The sequence below is a fragment of the Cygnus atratus genome, chromosome 22, assembly GCF_013377495.2.
Source record: "Cygnus atratus isolate AKBS03 ecotype Queensland, Australia chromosome 22, CAtr_DNAZoo_HiC_assembly, whole genome shotgun sequence".
NCBI lineage: Eukaryota > Metazoa > Chordata > Aves > Anseriformes > Anatidae > Cygnus > Cygnus atratus.
In genome coordinates, this window is record NC_066383.1 from 7,187,688 (window position 1) to 7,205,180 (window position 17,493).

A 17,493-nucleotide genomic window follows, 5' to 3' on the forward strand; every position below is an offset into this window, starting at 1 on the left:
CCACTGCAGGTTTTTTGATGCTGCTTTGTAATCCTGGCCACATTGGTGCTATGCGTGTAGAAGCAGAAGCTTTATTTAATTCTAATAATGGTAGAGATAATGTTGGCTTTGTGATAGTCTCCGGCACTGCTGTTCTGTAATATCCACTTTGGTACATGATATGAATGACTAGCAAGGTATCAAACTTCTAAATTTTTTTTTCTTGCCTTTCAGTGCTTGAATGGATTGCATTGGTTTATTGGAATAGCACTGACTTTGTGCTCACAGTAATTAATTCCCTTTTCCGGGCTAGGGGGAAAGTTGGTTATAATTTCCTGCGTTCTTTTATCATAAGGCCAAAGGAGAAACTCAGAATAGTGAACAGATAGGAGCACCGCATACATGCATTTTAAATTCCGTTTCAAGCAGTTAAGAAGATAGATTTTTAGTGGAGTGGTCTCTCTCTCTCTCTATTAGCACACACTTTTAAAACAAGGTGACCCAGAGGATTGGTGCTAGGATATGGTTTCCATTTCAGAGATCTCTGCCGTGACTTCTAGCTAGTTGTAGCTGTAAGACGCTCTCCATGCGCACACAACACCTCCCCCCCCCCCCCCCCTTTTTTTTAAGGGCTATTTAGGGGACTGGAAGATGGGATTTTGCCTGACAGGAGTTCTCGGACCGCTGGGCGGGTGGAGGCGGGTTGGTGGGGGCCACACCTGTACCCACCAAGGCCCCTCCGAAGGCCGGTCGTTGAGGTCAGAAACGTGGCAAGCACGCGGCCCAGCACGGGCAGCGCCTGCTCCTGCTTCCCACGAGCGTGGGTCCGTGGTGGAAACGCCCCCACGACGTTCCCAACCTCGGCAGCGGTCGGTTTGCTTCGGCTCCGCTTCCTTTATTCGGATCCCCGTGCCTGAGTGTCCTGCCCGGCCGTGTGTCCTCCCCTCCGTGCCACGCGCTGGTGACTTCTGAGGGGCCCGGGGTGGCCGTCTGTTGCCTTGCCGACGCTCCGCAGCGCTTTGGGTGTGAAGCAGGCTTTTAAGCAAAGAAACCCAGCTTCCGCAGCGGCAGTGTAATGCCGGGCAGATTAGGGCGATGGGGAAAGGGGGAGAGGAGGAAGAGAATCGCAGTGATTTACAAACACTCACTTACAGGCTGCGGAAGCAGGGAATTAATACATATTTCTGGAAACATTGAATATTCACTCCTTGCCGCTTCTGAATTTGTGCAACAGTATAATTATTTAATGATGGGTAATGGTAAAATGCATCCATTTCAAATCTGTTTTTTTTTTTGCCTTGTCTGTCTAAAGCTGCAAAGTGGGAGAGCTTGACATAGTTTAGAGTCAGCTAGGTGCCGGCTGCCCTGATACCTGCTGGTGTTTGCCATTGGCATGTCAAGGAGGATCAGCAAATTAAAAATGGCTTCTAAAGGGCTCACTTTGTATGTTTTTAATGCTTCTCAGGGAAAAAAAAAAAAAAAAAAAAGAATTTTAAGAGTTCTTTAAAGATTTTGAATGGCTCGGCAGGGCCAGGGAGGCTTTGCAGCCTCAGGCAGCAGGAGGAGGTGGTACCATGCTTATGGTTTTGTTCCGCGCTTGGTTTTTTTTGTGAGCGGGACTGTACGATTAGATTCTAGGGCAGTGACAGCACTGTCACCAGTGTAAAGGACTTGGCTGTGGTTTTTGGGTTTATATTGTGTTCAGTATTGGCAGCTAGAGATATGTAGCTTGAGAGACTCGAACAGCAGAAGGTGCTAGAACAAAGCAGGATGGTAATGAACAAAAGCAAAACACACTGGCTTCTGCTGGCACTTACTGAACGCCTGTGAAGTCCAGTAAAGAATTCCTGTGTCTTTTCATAGTGGTTTATGGGAGCAGCGGTAGAGGTGGCAGATGTTTAAGCTGGCAGAAATATTATCAATAGAGTTGTCACGTTGGACCGTTGTCAGGATTTTGTATTAAATTGCTAAGATAAAAATTTGGGCAAAGCGAAATAATAAAAACGCACAGAAACAAGCGTGAGCTGCATGCGACTACATTTAGGTCTCTGTTGCTGTTGTTTTGCTTCCGTAACAAGCAGTTAAATAAAGACACCGCAATTAATCAGGGAGCACAGAGCACCTTTCCTCGGCGAACATCGCATGATGCAGATGGGGCAGACCGGGGGTGCCCGAATTCCCATCCGGCTGCGCGGCGTCAGCCGTGGCACAGCAGGGCTCGGGCTGCGGGCAGCGTCCCCAGCACCAGAGCTCTGCTCTTCTTCTTCGGCTGGGCTTTGTCCCTGCCCCTCCGTCAGCGGCTCCTCCTGGAGTTAGCTGTCTAGTTCTGGTGTGCGATGGTTAAACATCGCCCATCCCAGCATACGCAGAAACGTAGCAGAAAATTAACATTTCAGTCAAAAAGATGAAAATATGAAATGTGAAGGCTTTTTTTGCTGCAGTTTTGCCTTCGAGCATGCTGCTTCAAAGACAGCAGTGAATTGAAGTCACTAGCTGTAGCTGTCTCCTTCTTTCTTGAGGCAGTGTTTTGATAAATGTTGATGAGTTTAACTGTAAAACTAAGTGACATTTATAGCACGATGTATGCTTTACCCGTTGCTTAATTATATCTAATGGTGTTGCATGTAAAAGGCATTTACCATTTTACTTTTGTTTAAAATGACAATCTAAACCTCAAGGCCTGTGTTTTTTTTATACAAAGACGAAGACTTAATTAGAAACTAAATACGATCTATTTTTTAAAAGGCAACCGCAATTTTAAGAAATATGAGATAAAATTTACAAAGTGCTTGATAAAAGTACTTGTGAATTCAGAACGGTGGAGCTCCTGTTCTTTGAACAGGTTCTGGAAAACTGGATGAGTGCAAAACTTCACCGTTTTTCTCCTTACCTCTCCTGCTGCCCCGTGATGGTGCTAAGGAATCAAAAATGTTCTCTTTCTCATTATTTCTGTATTTCTTTTATGGCTTCATTGCTGTAACTCCAGAGGCAGTAAAGGAGGTGGTGCTAACATAGTTTATAAAATCATGGTTTTATTTTTGTGTGCAGTGTACGCTTTCTTCTCCTATCCTTTCAACTTTGCCTTTCTCAAGTTAGCCAGCGAGCATACACAGCTTCTCTGTTGAAAATAAGGTCTGCAGAATGAGCATGTATCAAGCGAGCTGCATCTTTAAAAATAAACGCTGGATCAGAGCTTTGTGCTTCCACTCAGCTAGCAAAGCAATGACAGCAGGTAGTAATGTGTTCAGGAGCACCTGCCCTTTCTGGTTTTGTCATGGTTTTAATGAAAGTGAATCCCACAGAGGTAGAGGGGAAAAAAAAATGTGTGTGTGTGTATTGTATTTTTATATATACAAGTGTCTTATATATATATATATACATACATATATATATACACATTTTTTTCCCTCCACCCCAGCCTGAGAGAACCACTGGGTGGGGGCTGATGGAGGGACCTGCACAATCTGTAGCAAGTAGATTAATGTTTAAAGGCACTAGTATTGTTCTTTTACCAACATTTATAAATCTGATGGGTGGCAGATGGAGGGCTGATTCCACATTTTTTCTTCCTCTCCTGTAAAATAATAAATATGGTAAAATAGCTCTCAGAACTGCCTTTATAGCAGGGATGAATCAGGACAGTTGGTGTAGCAAGAGACTTAAAACTTACAAATATGTTGCCCTTTAGGCTAGCATTCATCATTGTGTCTGATCTGGAATCTAGACTAAAGGCTTTTGTTATTATATACCTTTTTATCCTTCCTTGGAAGTTGGAATTGGAAGGAGTTCTCACTTTGATTGTAATGCTGCTGCTGCGACTATTTTTCTCCCTGATTTTGGGTTGGGGGGGTAGGGGTGCGTAACCCTAGCTGATAGCATCTGTCATTGTTTCTGTCTGACAAAAGATCTTGTCCCTAATCTCTCCCTTCAGGGGAAGACTAAAAAAAGAAAAGAAAAGGAAAAAAACCTAAGCACAATACCCCTTCCCCATCAAACTGTGTGCGTATAGATGATGCACAGCTATTTAAGTGACCTGTCTGGCCCTTACAGCTGGATTTCACAGGCGTTGAAAAGCAGCAGAGTAACTTCAGCAAAGAGATCGAGTGGAAAGTTTCTCAGTTCTTTTATGAGTATATGCAGTTATTAAGCAGAGGCAAAACAAATTAATGCTGCTCGTTTGTGTTGTTTTTAAGGTGCGCTGAAGCTGAGGATCAGCCCTCAATTCCCCTCTGTAAATATAGGTTTTGCAGCACAAATGCAAAATCTGTAAGGGTCTGAATCACTGCTGGAGGATTTCTAAAGTGTGGTAAAACGCAGGGTTATAAAAACGACTAATTAGAAGCGTAAACCTTGCTCTGCCCTTGAACTGTTTGGCGAGCTTGCCGACTCTGATGTTGTATCCTAAAATTCACAAAGGCGGCATTATGAATCTTGCTGCAGTTTGACTTGCTGCCCACTTGGCTGCGGTGAGCTGCTGGCAGAGAGCTGCTCTGGGAAGGAAGCAGCAGGATCTGCCGGTCAGATTAGCTGTTGTATCATGCACAGTTGATAACACCCTTCGTTAGCTCCATCAGATTAAGCTCCTGGTAATCCTTGGGTAGCACATCGGAGAGTAGCTTAGGTTTGCAGAATTATGCCGTGTGTTTGAGGAGACAGAACATTATAAAATTATATTTTGCTTTTTACACTAATGCTGTTTCCATCTCATGGTTTTTATTGAACCTAGTTATATTTGTCATTTCACGAAAGCCCCCAGCTACTGAAATCAATAGCTTTCATTAGAAACCCAGCTTGTATTGTAAAAGACAGTAGCAGCAGTTTTGGTCTTATCGTAGGAAAGAAAGACCTGGAAAATATAAATTGAGTGAATCCTAGAGGCTGACAAAGCAGGAGACATGTTGTATCTTAATCTTCAGTGTTAGCGTTGCTGAATGCTTGAGGTTGATAACACGGAGCTAGTTAGGGTGGGACTGAACGTCCTTGTGCTGCGTAAGAATTGGCGATAACGTGCTGTCGTGCTTTTTCCAAGGGTGTATCAGCATGAGCTTTCACCAGAACCTCCTGTGGGTCTGTAAGTAATGAGGTGTACCAGAGGCAGAAGCTCTTGGAGGTGGAATTTGGTGCGTCCATGGGGGTGACGGCGGTGGAATTACTGATGTGTGCCAGGAGGTGAAGGCCCCCAGGATGGGAACCAGTGGTCGCTGCTGCTCATGTCTGGGGGGATCGAGAGGGCATGGGCAGTTTAAATGTTTGTCCTCCCAAGGTACGGAAAGTGCCCGTGCCCTGCTTATGGAATTTCAGAAGGTTAGATCTACAAAGAAGCAGAGAGCGTGTTGTGAAACAGGAGGGGCAGCGCCAGGCACTGAGGTGCTGCCTTCGCGGGAAAGCCGCTCCCCCAGGAAAGTGCATCCTTTGTGCTTGTACCTGAGGTGTAGCTGGGGATTACAAATTTGCAGTTCCTCAAGTGGGCGAATATTGTTGCTTTCTTGTTTCACGCAGATGAACACTTTGGAGAAAAGTTCTGGGGCTGTTTTCTTCAAGTCTTACAGAAGAACTCCCGTGTGTGACAAGTGCGGTAATCTTAAGCTGCCGGCGTGTTGCTTTAGTCAAAGGATGGGAATTGGTCACAATACCCAAAGAAAAATATTGTATTCCAATTTATTATCTGCTTTTATCCCATTGTGCTTTAGGATATTTTCTACGGGTTTGCACGTTTGTTATTAATTTTGCCACTTCTTGCCTATTGCGGTGGCAGAACTGAAGATTTTAGAAGAGCTTTAACTTCCATGCGCAGGCAGTTAAGGGAGATCCTTTTTTATGAGAGAGATCAAGCTGTTGATCAAAATTCATCTCAGATACTTCATGGAAATAAAGATTTCTTGGATTTAAAAAGAGATTATTAGGCTGCACATTGTGACAGATGCTACTGACAGTAAAATATTATAGATGTTAAAAAAAATCCCCAAGAAATGGGTTATAGGTATGGATATAAGAATTATCTGCTCATTATAATAAAATGTTACCCATCATCTGATTTACAACAGTTTTCCTCGTTATTGGAAAATCCCATCATTCTGAGTAGTCTGTGTTAGCTTTTCTTTTTTTTTTTTGGGGGGGGTGGGGGTGGGGGTGGGTGTTGTGCCTACAGCCGGTAATGTAGTGTCTAATAAGTGAGTGCGTGCAGAAGTGGACTTTAATAGTAACAACAGCATTATAGAACACATGAAAATCACAAAGACAATCTCAAAAGGGGTGGATGCAGAATAACCGAAGGTTAGCAAGTGCTTCCTGCCCTTGGCCCTGTGTGGAGGACGTGATGCCAAAGGAAAATCGTGCCGTGCCGTAGCTGCTGCCCGGCTGCGGTAGCTGATGTGCAGTCGGTACGCTGGCAGTTGGGAGCGTAGGTTCAATGGCCATAAGAAAAGGTGGAGGAGACAGAGCAGGTGGGTGAATCTCCTCTGAAGATCTGTTTGCCAATTCAGAGTACAACCAATCCTGAATCTGAAATGTAGGGCTGCTGCCAACCTTTACGTTACAAAAATTGAGGTGATGATGCACGTGACGCACCTGCAGATGCATAATTTCTCTCCTTCCATAGTTAGGATTTCAACGAAGGCTGCCCCAGCTTTAGACCCCTGTGACAGAGTTAGAAATGAATGTAAGACAGCATGAGCTGTTAAATAATGTTGTTCTAATAATGTAAATGTACTGAATGCACTCATTGTCTGTGAAAACTGAATATTTTATCAATGCTTCCTCCTCTTACCTGCAGCAACCTGCTGTACATCAGGCTTCAGTTCCTAACAGAACGAGTCACGGCAGGTACAGGAAATTCAACGTGTATTTTCAACTCCAGATTAATCAAGGTCTCCTTTCTTAGATCTAGGCTGTGTGTGTCCTTGATACTGATGTAGCTGGGAGATAAAAAAAAAAAAAAAAAAAAAAAAAAGCAGATAAGAAATTCTGTATTAGAACAACATTAATAATAAATGAATGTTGATCCTAATTGAGTATTATTTAAACATACTGAATGGAGGCAGCAGTCTGCTGGGACCATCTTATGTTGTCAGACTATTTCTCCCTTGCTGGCTGTTGCTTCTGAGCATCTCTCTTTAGTAAGAAGACTGAATTGTTGAATTTTAGGTGGTGTCCTTGACAGATGATGACTCGCAGTGGTGATGGCTGAGCTGGAGGAGGAATGCATGCACAAAACTTGTGAAAGATGCATGCGTTGCATTTCTCCTGAGGCTGTGCAGAGCTTTGCCCTTTGCTGCATTTTTGCTTTCACTCCCATGCTCTTCACTTCTCCCTTTTCATTTCTACCTGACAGCCCCATTTAGAGGCCAGCAGGCATCTCTCAGGGGTGAGTAGCTGCTGCTTTTCAAGCAGAAGATGACTTCCTCATCCTGCCTCACCAGTACCTATGCTTTCTCAAACTTTTCTACAATGCATGTCTTTGAGACATGTGATGAATGATAGGAGTATGAATCAAGCATCTCCTGTCATCTGAAGTCCTCTCTGTTTCTAAATTTCTTTGTTCGTGATTGAAAGCATCTTGGAGCTGGGACTTGTACACACGGTACCGAATGACCCACGTAGTTGTTCGAGATCGTGGTTGTTTCACAAAGCTTCTCCCTCATCGGTAGAAACAAAAACATTACCTACTGTCCTTTTCCCTACTCAGTAACTGATGAATGATTTTTAATTGACTGTTTGTCTTCCTGTACAGTGCAGAGCAATTTGGCTCTTGTGCCGCACAAAGCGGTCACACTCGGCCCTGTTCCTGCGCTGCAGTGCACGGCTCGGTGCTCTCTGGCGTGTCAGCCTCCTAACCCGAACCACAGCTACTCACAACATCTACAGCTGTAAGACCGGATCATACGTTTTTCCATCACTTTTTAAGATGGAGATTGTCAAGGCTTCCTGAGAGTACCTCCTTCCTCGTAACACCCAGCTACAAGAAATGCTAACCTGAAATAGGCGCAGTGGAAGTTAATTCCACAGTGTCTTGGTTTGCTTTCTGGTTTGAGCTCCTTGCTCTGCTCCCATTCTGTGTCTGAAATGGTTTATTTTCCTCCCCTGCAAGGAAGCTTCACTTTTTTGATCTTTCATGGTATTTTTCTAAGTATTTTTATGACCCTAACCAGAATGAAGTTGCTCCATCACAATTAAATTGCAGCGGCACCCTGTAAAGTAAGGAGGGATGAAAGAAACTGAGGCTCTGTTTTATATATTGTACTTTTTAAACATTTATTGATAATCATACCAGTGAAGCACCTAGAAACCAGGTTGATGATGTGCTGGGCACTACAGCCTAGAATAAAAAGACTTGCCTGAAGAAGACGGTGCTTGGGGCTTGGCAAGGACTTGAAGCCACATTTCACGGGAGGGTCTGGAGATGCGTGCTGCCTTCCTGTCCTCTGCGTGCAGCAGCCAAGGACTGGTACTCACATGTTTCTTCTTGGGTGCTGCAACGAACCTCTGACCTTAGGAGTGCAAAGCAGTCTGTTAATAAACGACCTTTTATTGTCCTGCAATCTACTGTGTGCTTCTAGAATAAAAGCAAGACTTCAGCTCGTCCGGATTTCTGGAAAACTGTTCTTCTGGTGCATTAAACTTGTTTGAGCATCCCTACATATAAGTATATATAAATAAAAGGCTGCAATAGCAACACCTTTTATTTATGAACTGTCAGATGCGCTAAGAAATTAGTTCTAACACAGGAAAAGCGTAGCCAGCAGCCTTCCAACTTAGCCATGGCAGCAAAGCATATAAATTGTGCTTTTAGACACCAGGTCCATTGTGGTGAGTGTGGCTTGTAGGGATCTTTCTCCAAATGGTCAAAACGCCTTACCTTGAAATATGGTCATATTCTGAAAGGCTGTTTCTGGCAATTGCTATAAATTCTGTCCTCTCACAAGACTTGATTTGGTTAGAAATGTGGAATAAAAATCAGACTTGCAGAACAACAGGCTTTGTTGCAAAAGACCGTACTAATCCTGTGAGCCATGACGAATTCTTCTCTGCTGCGATCCCGTGAGCCTTGTTTGCTGTGCCCCGCCGAGGTCAGTGACAGATAAGATCTGTATCGATTCCGAGCATCCTCTGACAGTAACCTTTGAAGGGACAGGGAATGTATGGCCGTGGAATTTTATCTATCAATATCTGAGTAATAGAAAGACAAGCATGACATCTAATCCCAACACAGGTGACAGATCATAAATCTGAACTGATATGGTAACTGGTAATGGGAGGCCTGCGAGAGGGAGGGCTGAAGGGGCGTCGATGAACACGGTGAAATCAGGAAATGCTTCAGGCTGGCCCATCTTTGGGCCAAAAGCGTATAGGTTTTTGTCATAGGAGAAGGGTTTGTATTCACAACTGCGATATGCAAGATCAAAATACTTTAGATGGGATGTGGACTGTTGGTTGTTCTTACCAAGTGATACAACATAAAAGTCAGATGCTCACTGCACATGTTGACTTTTAAGCAGGTGCTTTGAGGGGGTTGTGTTGGACCCGTCCTCGTATTCGTTGCCGTTCGTCTGTCGTTCAGCTCAGGCTGGACTCGGTTTGAGAAGCGCCCAGCCCCGCAGCACGCCGTGCCGCAGACGTACCGCGGGCTGTGCTGAGCCTCCTGCAGCGCTCCCTCTTCAGCTAGAGACGGGGCGCTCCCAGCTCCCGGCAGCCTCCGGGGTAAATAACAGGGAGAATTTTAATAATTCAGATGGAGCACGGGTTTAGTAAAGGAACCGCTTTCCTACGGACTAGCAATACTTAGCCGGCTGTGTTGCTTTAGCAGTATCTCAAATCAGTTTTCTATCTTTATACCCTTTTGGTTAGACACCGGCAGAAAGAATTCCCCAATGCAATTTCATCACACAGAAATTCACAAATGTTTAAAGTAAATAAAACCCTTGGTGTCAGTTCGGAGCTGTTGTCATCTTTTATTCTTACTATTTAAGCATGAAAAGCAATGAAGGTGGCTATAGCATTTTTTCTTCTGCAGAAATTTAATAGCTGTGCACAACTTACTCAAATTTGCAGTATATTTTTCTGAAGTGTATAATTCATAACATAAACATGCTCCCCATAATAAGCAATTTTTAGCACAATCTTGCATATTCTCTCAGAAACCAGGAAAGTAATTCAGTAGAGAAATGTTAGCTGTAGCTTAGTGAGAGGTGGGCAAAGGAGTTCTCTGCCTCACTGGGTGAATCAGTGATGAAAGGTGCTGAAAGCATTCACACGTGTGTACGCTTGTTAAAATATGTATTGAGAAGAGAGGGAAAATAGGTTCCTGCAATTACAGAGGTTGAGTAAAACATATGACAAGAAAATTAAATAGCTTGCACTGAGGATGCTGAATGGTCGAAGTGTTTTCATCCCCGCAGAAAATGTTAGGGAAACTTGCTGAAATTCAGTGTAAATAACAGAATGGAAGGCTTGTGGTAGCTAGGCCAAATTACAGGGTTGCTAGTAGTAATCCATTTGGATTTACTGGTCATCCAAAAATAATGTGTGCAAGCTCTTCACCTTAGATTTGGAGATGAAGCCTGTCAGAGAAGGTTGTCAAACAACCTTTAGATAACCAAGCCTGGAGAGCAAAATGCTGTGGAGGGTGATGAAGAGAGCATCTTCCAGTGCTGCTGCTCTTTGGGGACAATCTTGGCCCTTCTGGTAATGTAGTATGAAGCTTTCATCTGTTGTCTCCATCTTTTTCAGTTTCTTCTTCTGAGAAATGATGAACCTTAACAAAGAATTGTTCTCTATTTTGAAAATAGAGGCTTTGCACTTAATACCAGGTACTTCATTAATTGACAATCTGCTTCATTAGTGATAGGCAGTAGCTGTTTTCTTACAGATCTGTGACACTGGAATAGTTTCCATGAATGTTAATCGCCCCTGCCCCTTTTTTCTACTGCAGAGGAACTAATACTTTTAGCTTACGCTCTTCCAGAGCGCATGCATCAGGTGATATCAAAACTTGCAGCAACAGAATTGACATGGAAATCAGCGCCCTTCATCAAAGTAATCATTTTAAGGCTAGCTTTTGTGGTAAAGGAGGAGTAATACGCATGAAATTTGAAAGTAAACATTAATGCAGGGTGAGCATTACTATATTGATTTGCTGTAGTCTCAACTTCAGACATGGGAGGGGAGATATTCTGTCCCACCCCCTCTATCTTGTTTGAGCTTCATCTGCTCAGTTCGGTTCTGAGGCTGCAGTGGGGTGCCTCGCTGTGAAGTAGCTGTCACTCTTGATACTCGGGGATTTTACACAGGGAAAAACTTCATATTAGGTTATTGAAGATGACAGGCTTGCAAAGCAAAACAAACTTGAATATGAGATTTTCTAGAATTCTGTTTGTTTACCACCAGTGCTTTTTTTGAAGAGCTTCTTCCCAGTGGAGGTAGAGTTGCATTTTGGTCACACTAAGACAGTTGCTAGTCATGGAGAAGATTTTGAAGAGAGAGTAAAAGCTACTTGACCGCAGTAAAATCTCAAAGATACTTGACTGAAGGTCACAAAACTGGTAATTAGATCTTATTAGAAGATAAAGTTGCTATTTCAAAATGTTAGCTGTAAATCCTGGTCGAAAACAATCTTCCTCTGAGATCGAGGATAAAATTAAAAGAATAATTGTCATAAATGCCCACATGTAGCTTTAGGTTCTGTGGCCTTGGGGGGGTTTCCTTTATTGAGTATTTTTGCTTGGGCTGGACGTAGAGGAGAGTCTCCGGGGCAGAAAGATGTCAGAGCAACTGGCAGACAGCTGACGTGAGCCAACCCTCGCCATGGGCTGGTGGGGCTGAGTCACAGAAACCCAGTTTTATGCTAAGAAATTGCCCTTTCATGTTATAGTCCAAAAGCACTTGGCTTCCTCAACAGAAATATGAGTAGTTCTCCCAACGCAGAGTTATTCAGCATGATTGTCACGGTCTGTTTACAGCTGTCTCAAAACGTGTTCCTCCCCCTCGCTCAGAGCCCTCCTGGGATACGAGTGCCGGGGCCGGGCGCCTCCGCTCCTGGCTCCCCCTTCCCCTTCCCCGGGTGATGCGATGGGTGCTGGCACGTGCTGCAAGGTGGTGTCTGATGCGTGCCAGCACTCAGCCCTGCTGCTCGGCACCGCAGTCCTGAGCTTCTGACGTGGAAGGCTTTCGGCATCTCTCTTTGGCAGGCAAAATGGACTGGGAGATGCAAAGAGACTAATAATGCAGTGAAATTATACTCACCCAGACTGTCAGGGCTAACAGATGCCCTTGAAGCAGGTTCAGTCGGCGTTTGGAGCCGGGGTTGAGCTGCTCATGGAGGCAGGATTGCACAGCTTAGTGCAAAGCAGCTCCGTTAAGTAGCAAAGACTGATTTAGGGCCTGTTCCTGGAGCACGTCCTGGCAGTGTCACGCTGAGATGCTTTTGAGGGATCAGAAGATCAACCCTTGTTACTGTTTTATGGTGGTTAAGGAGCACTAGTGGGGTAAAGGTCTGTTGTTAGCACTTCACATTAACACTACAGCATCTGCAGGCTTTGGTGAAAGCACCACACGCCATTAAGGCTCCCAGCCTTACGCTATTGGTTTGAATTGCCTGGTCAGTAGTTTGCATTTATGGGTATAAAAGCAGCATGCCGCCTTTCCTCCTTCCCTACCATGCTTCTCGAGTTGTTCACAATAAGCTTTTTTTATACGGGTGGAAGACAACATATCTATTTCTGTATATTTGAGTACATGTTGAGGAATAGAGACTGTTTGTTATTGCATGGTTTTTAAGCATTATTATCCAAAGTCAGACCCAGCCCTTTTCATCACTAGTGCAGGATGCCCTTGGCTGCAGCAGCTTTCCTACACGGTGGAAGCCATGTCACACGCTCGCATATGTAGGTATATTTTGTAGACAGCCTGATCTAAAATTGTTATCATTCTTTTGTGCATGAAAAGATGTCATGAAATTAACTCCGTAGAAAGCAATTGCCTTTTCTTGCCAGCACAATTAGCGTGGATTGTCCATTCTTCTCAAAAGATCAAGTGTGACGATTGTTGCTTTTTAAAACAGTTTGTTAAGACTTCAAGACCAGATGCACTGAGCTGCAGCAACTTGCTTTCAGCACACTGCTGTCGATTCTCTTCTCTCTCCTTAAAGCAAATTTGCTGAGAACTTAAATGGTGATTTGTTCTCCTTCTTCGTGCTCTGTAAGGTTACTATATCTGATCACTACAAAATATCTGTTCAGTTACTGTAGTCTTTCTGAAAATACAGTTTGTGATACTTAAGGCAGTGCTGTCTTCGTGATGGGTGGAAAGAGCACAGAAACTGCTCAGGGAAAAGCAGTAACAAGGAGACAAAGCTTTTGGAGTAGGTATGTTGCTAGGCATTTGTAACTAAAAAACTTGTCTAATGTTTGTCTCAACCTTTGCTGGTTATTTAACCACTATATTCTTCCTAGATAACTGAAATTTATAAGTTTTTTTTTAAGATTAAAATTACATTAATTCTGTGGTTTCATCATCATGTCATTTTTCATCAAGACATGAACAAATGGTTTGTTTTGTGTTTTTTTAAGCATTATTATCCAAAGCCAGACGCACCCAAATTCAAAAATCAAAGTGTTTTTTCCCCTTTGACTCAATTTATTAAGAACAATTTTGTTTATGTGTGAATTTACATACTTCATGTTTCATGAAAATTACTCTTTCTTGGAAAGCATTTGTGTTTGCATTCTGTATACTGAATCAGCAGTGCAGTTGGTCATGATGAAGTACTCGTGGCTAGTGTTTTGTTAGGAATTGAAGAATCATGTTCACAGGCACGTATTTTTAATCTTTCCCTCTTTTCTCCCTGATGCTTCGCTCTATCCTGATGTGCTACAATTTGAAAAAAGAATTAATTTTCAACGTGACCACTGCATATGAGCCAAGGTCCCCGTGCTGTGCCTACCTTAGAAGAACTTGTTTTAAACACGATTTACTGGTCAATATCTTCTTACTTTGCAGTCTTAGAAACAAATATTGCAGTGATCTAAGGCAGAAATACAAGTGCAAAAATTAATTGTATAGCATCTAGCCAAAGCTTTTCCCTAAGTATGGTATCTCTCCAAGTTATTCTCCCCTCCAGTAAGTGTAAAATATGTCAGTTTTTTACATTGCACAGAGAGATTTCAATACATGACGCCAAAGAATTTCTTTGGGTAATAAAGGAGACATGCACAGCATTTTTTTTTCTTCCCCTTACATTGCAGATACCTATTTTAGTTGTTATGCTTGCTCATTAATATTATATGTATATGTTGCACGTGTGTCAGTTCACACTGAAGCCCAACCCTGGAAGCTGGCTTAATACATGTTGCTCTCTTTTTTCCACTCTCAATAGCAATGCTTTATACTTTAGATCAAGAATGTGCTTGCATATTACGTCAAGTGCAAGTTTCTGTAGGCAGTGATGAAAAGCTTAGTCCAGGAAAGCATGTTTTGAAAATCTGCCTACCTGTGAGCACAGGTTATGTGTGCACACAGGCGAAAGGATTTCTTTCTGAAGTGTGCATAGGACTTGAAAACAAAATAAAAACAAAACAAAGAAAAACAAAGAAAAAAAACTTTCCTAAGAGATTCAAACACCTAGAACACCCTGCAAATATGTACTATTTTCTTCATAACTTTTTTAATAGACCCTAAAGGGAAGGTGAATTATATGGACCAAGTTATGTTATAATCAAGCAATCCTGCACCTTATTTGAAATGTTAAGTCAGATCTTTGAGTCTGTTCATTATTGGCATGGGGCACTGATTTCTACTTGGGTTTGGAGTTCTCAACAGGAACGTGTCTGATACAAAACCAATGCATGGGGGCTTTCATATTCCATTCAGATTTAATTAGATGAAAATACGGCAAGAATAATTCTGTTGTTTTTTTCCATTTGCCCTGCTCATGCTCTGCCCGCCAGGAGTACTGCTAATTGGCACATGTTTTCAGAGTTCTTTTTCAATAGCAACTTTCCTTTTTTTTCCCTCTCATCTAGTGTGATTCTGTGCGGGATCCACAGAATTCAGCTTCTTCCTCCCTCTCGCCACCCAGATCTTTTCCCTGTTACAATGATGTTGTGGTACTTCCAATGTATGTATTTCAATGAAAGCTAATGCTCAGAACACTTGTGTAGTGCCAATAAATATTAGGCAATAACTTCCTGAAATGTTGAAATTAAAATGGGTCTAGAGAGTTCTCACTTCACGTTGCATTTTTTTTATTTCGTTTGAAGTTTGTAATTGATGCTGTTCTCAGAAATAGCTTCCACGTCGTGGTAACTGGGAGCAGATGTGAATGCAGATAACCAGAAGTGTTAACTTGTGCTGTCTGGTGCTGTTAGTTAAGCAAACAAATTTATGTCAGCAGAGCAAGGGAATCTTTGCAAACAGCAGCCAGATAGGATGCCCTTTGGTTCAGAATAAATACACAAAAATCCATGAAGGTTGAGATGCTGGCTGTTGCAGAACAAGAAGCTTTGTCCTTATGTGCACTGTGCCTGTCATTAACCCCAAAGCCTGAGGGAGAATAAATACTTCCTGGAGACAGATCCTGACGCCAGCCTGGACCTAGATGCTGGACTTCTAAAGCGATCAGTCAGCAGGCTTAATGTAGCAGCATTCCAGCATGAAAAGCTTCAGTGGTTTGAACTTCAAATAATTTATTTCTAAATTACTTCTACTGTAATTCTTATTAATTCAAATAGGCTTCCAAGCTGATGTAAAACTCAGTAAATGCAAGGAACAGTTTAATGAATTGAAAACAGGATTGAGTCTTTTAAAGTAAATGTAAAAAAAAAAAAAAAAAGAAAAGCTTGCAATAATTGCTTAGATGGAAATCGAATCTTAATAGCTTTGTTAATGATTTGTAGTGAATATTGCATTTATGAGAACATACCAAGCTGATCCTTGTGCAAGAACCTTGTTTTGAATGGGTTTGATAAAATTACTCCCTAGAAGCAGTTAGTGATGTTTAATATTTTTGCCTGTGCTGCTGTTGAAATATTTGAACGTAGCGTCCCTCAAGTTTACATTGGCATCTGGCTGCTGAAGAGGCACTGGTTCTTCTGCCCAAAAATGCAAACCCTATTTTGAGTTTTACCACAACCTTACGTTTTTCCATTATAGCCAACTTAGGAGTTGGACTGTCTCCTGCCCTGTCCCTGCACAAACACGCTGTGAGGCAGCATAGGGCTCTGGCACGTGGTCTGGTCACCCTGCTCCAGCTCCACGCGGGTCAGAGTCCTCGGTCAGGTGCCCACACACCTTCACTTAATTTGACAAATTGACAGTCAAGGTTTCAAAATTTCTCCCGCTTTTTGTTTCTTATGCCATCAACAAGTGAAACTTCCTTGCACTTGCCTCCTTGTCCATAACGTTTGTGTGCTTCGAAAGCAGACAGGATCTTGCTGCTCTGCCTTTCCAGCGCAGTCTTCTAGCTTTAACCTGATAAAGAATATGTGGAAAAACTGAAATGCAAAATACTTTTTCAAATTATGATCCTCTGCAATCTTTAAAATGTGAACCAAATTCCTCCGTGTGCATCTGATGTAATGATTCAATTCATTAGAGAGAGAGTTTTGAGGTGATGACCTATAAATGATTACAAGACTCCCACGGCATAATTGCGTCAAGTTCTTTTTTCCTGCCTCTGGACATTAATAGCACCCACTGATTAGACATTAAGTAAAAACTAGCTCACAAAAGTATATCTGTTAAAGTCAAAGGATAAATGCCTTTTACAGCAAATTGTTCTTTCAAGGTAATTTAACAATATTTGTCTTTTTAAGAGAGGAAGCAAATTCTACTATCTCCATGCATGTGGCATGGACCTTACACGCCTGGGGCTGATACAAGTATTGAAGCCTGGAGGGATGTGTGAAGTCCAGTGAGATTTTTCCCCCGTCCTCTACTTTCTGTTTCTTATTTAAAATATAATGGAGAGAATGTACTGAGTTGAAGTGACTTTGCGATAAAAAACAAGCTCTGTAATTGGGCCATACAGTAGTCATTTTGCAGCTATAGACCTCCCTTCCAGTTGTTCCTCTTTAATTCACTGATGTCCAGTACAGCTTGGGGGGGGAGAATACTTCCTTGAATTCCCTGGTATTGTAATTCTGTGTGTTTATCATGTAGGTGATTGCATCTGTTCAATGAAAATAATACCAGCCCCAGCAAAAAAAAAAAAAAAAAAAAGGGCTGTGGAATATGTTTGTTTAGTTATTGGGGGGGGGGGGTGAAAGGTTTCTTTATAAACCGAGCTTGTTGGAGGACACAGGGTAAACTACTCACAAGCTGATATTCCTCCCTTGCCTTCCCAAAGTTCCTCTTGAAGGAAATAAAGTCCTTCCTCACTTCAGCAGATCCGGAAAAAATCCAACATCATTTTGGGCACAGTGGCCTGTGGTTATGCTGCTGGACACACACTGCACAAACCCCGACTGTACTGCGGTGCCGGCTCCTGACCTCCTGAGGCTGCCACAGGGGCTGGCACGTGCC

At 42.7% G+C, this 17,493-nt stretch overlaps 1 protein-coding gene across 1 annotated transcript in view; it reads left to right on the forward strand.

The window, feature by feature from the left end:
- CADM1 (cell adhesion molecule 1) overlaps positions 1-17,493 on the forward strand; it is a 180,623-nt gene that overhangs the window by 104,901 nt on the left and 58,229 nt on the right. The window lies entirely within an intron of this gene.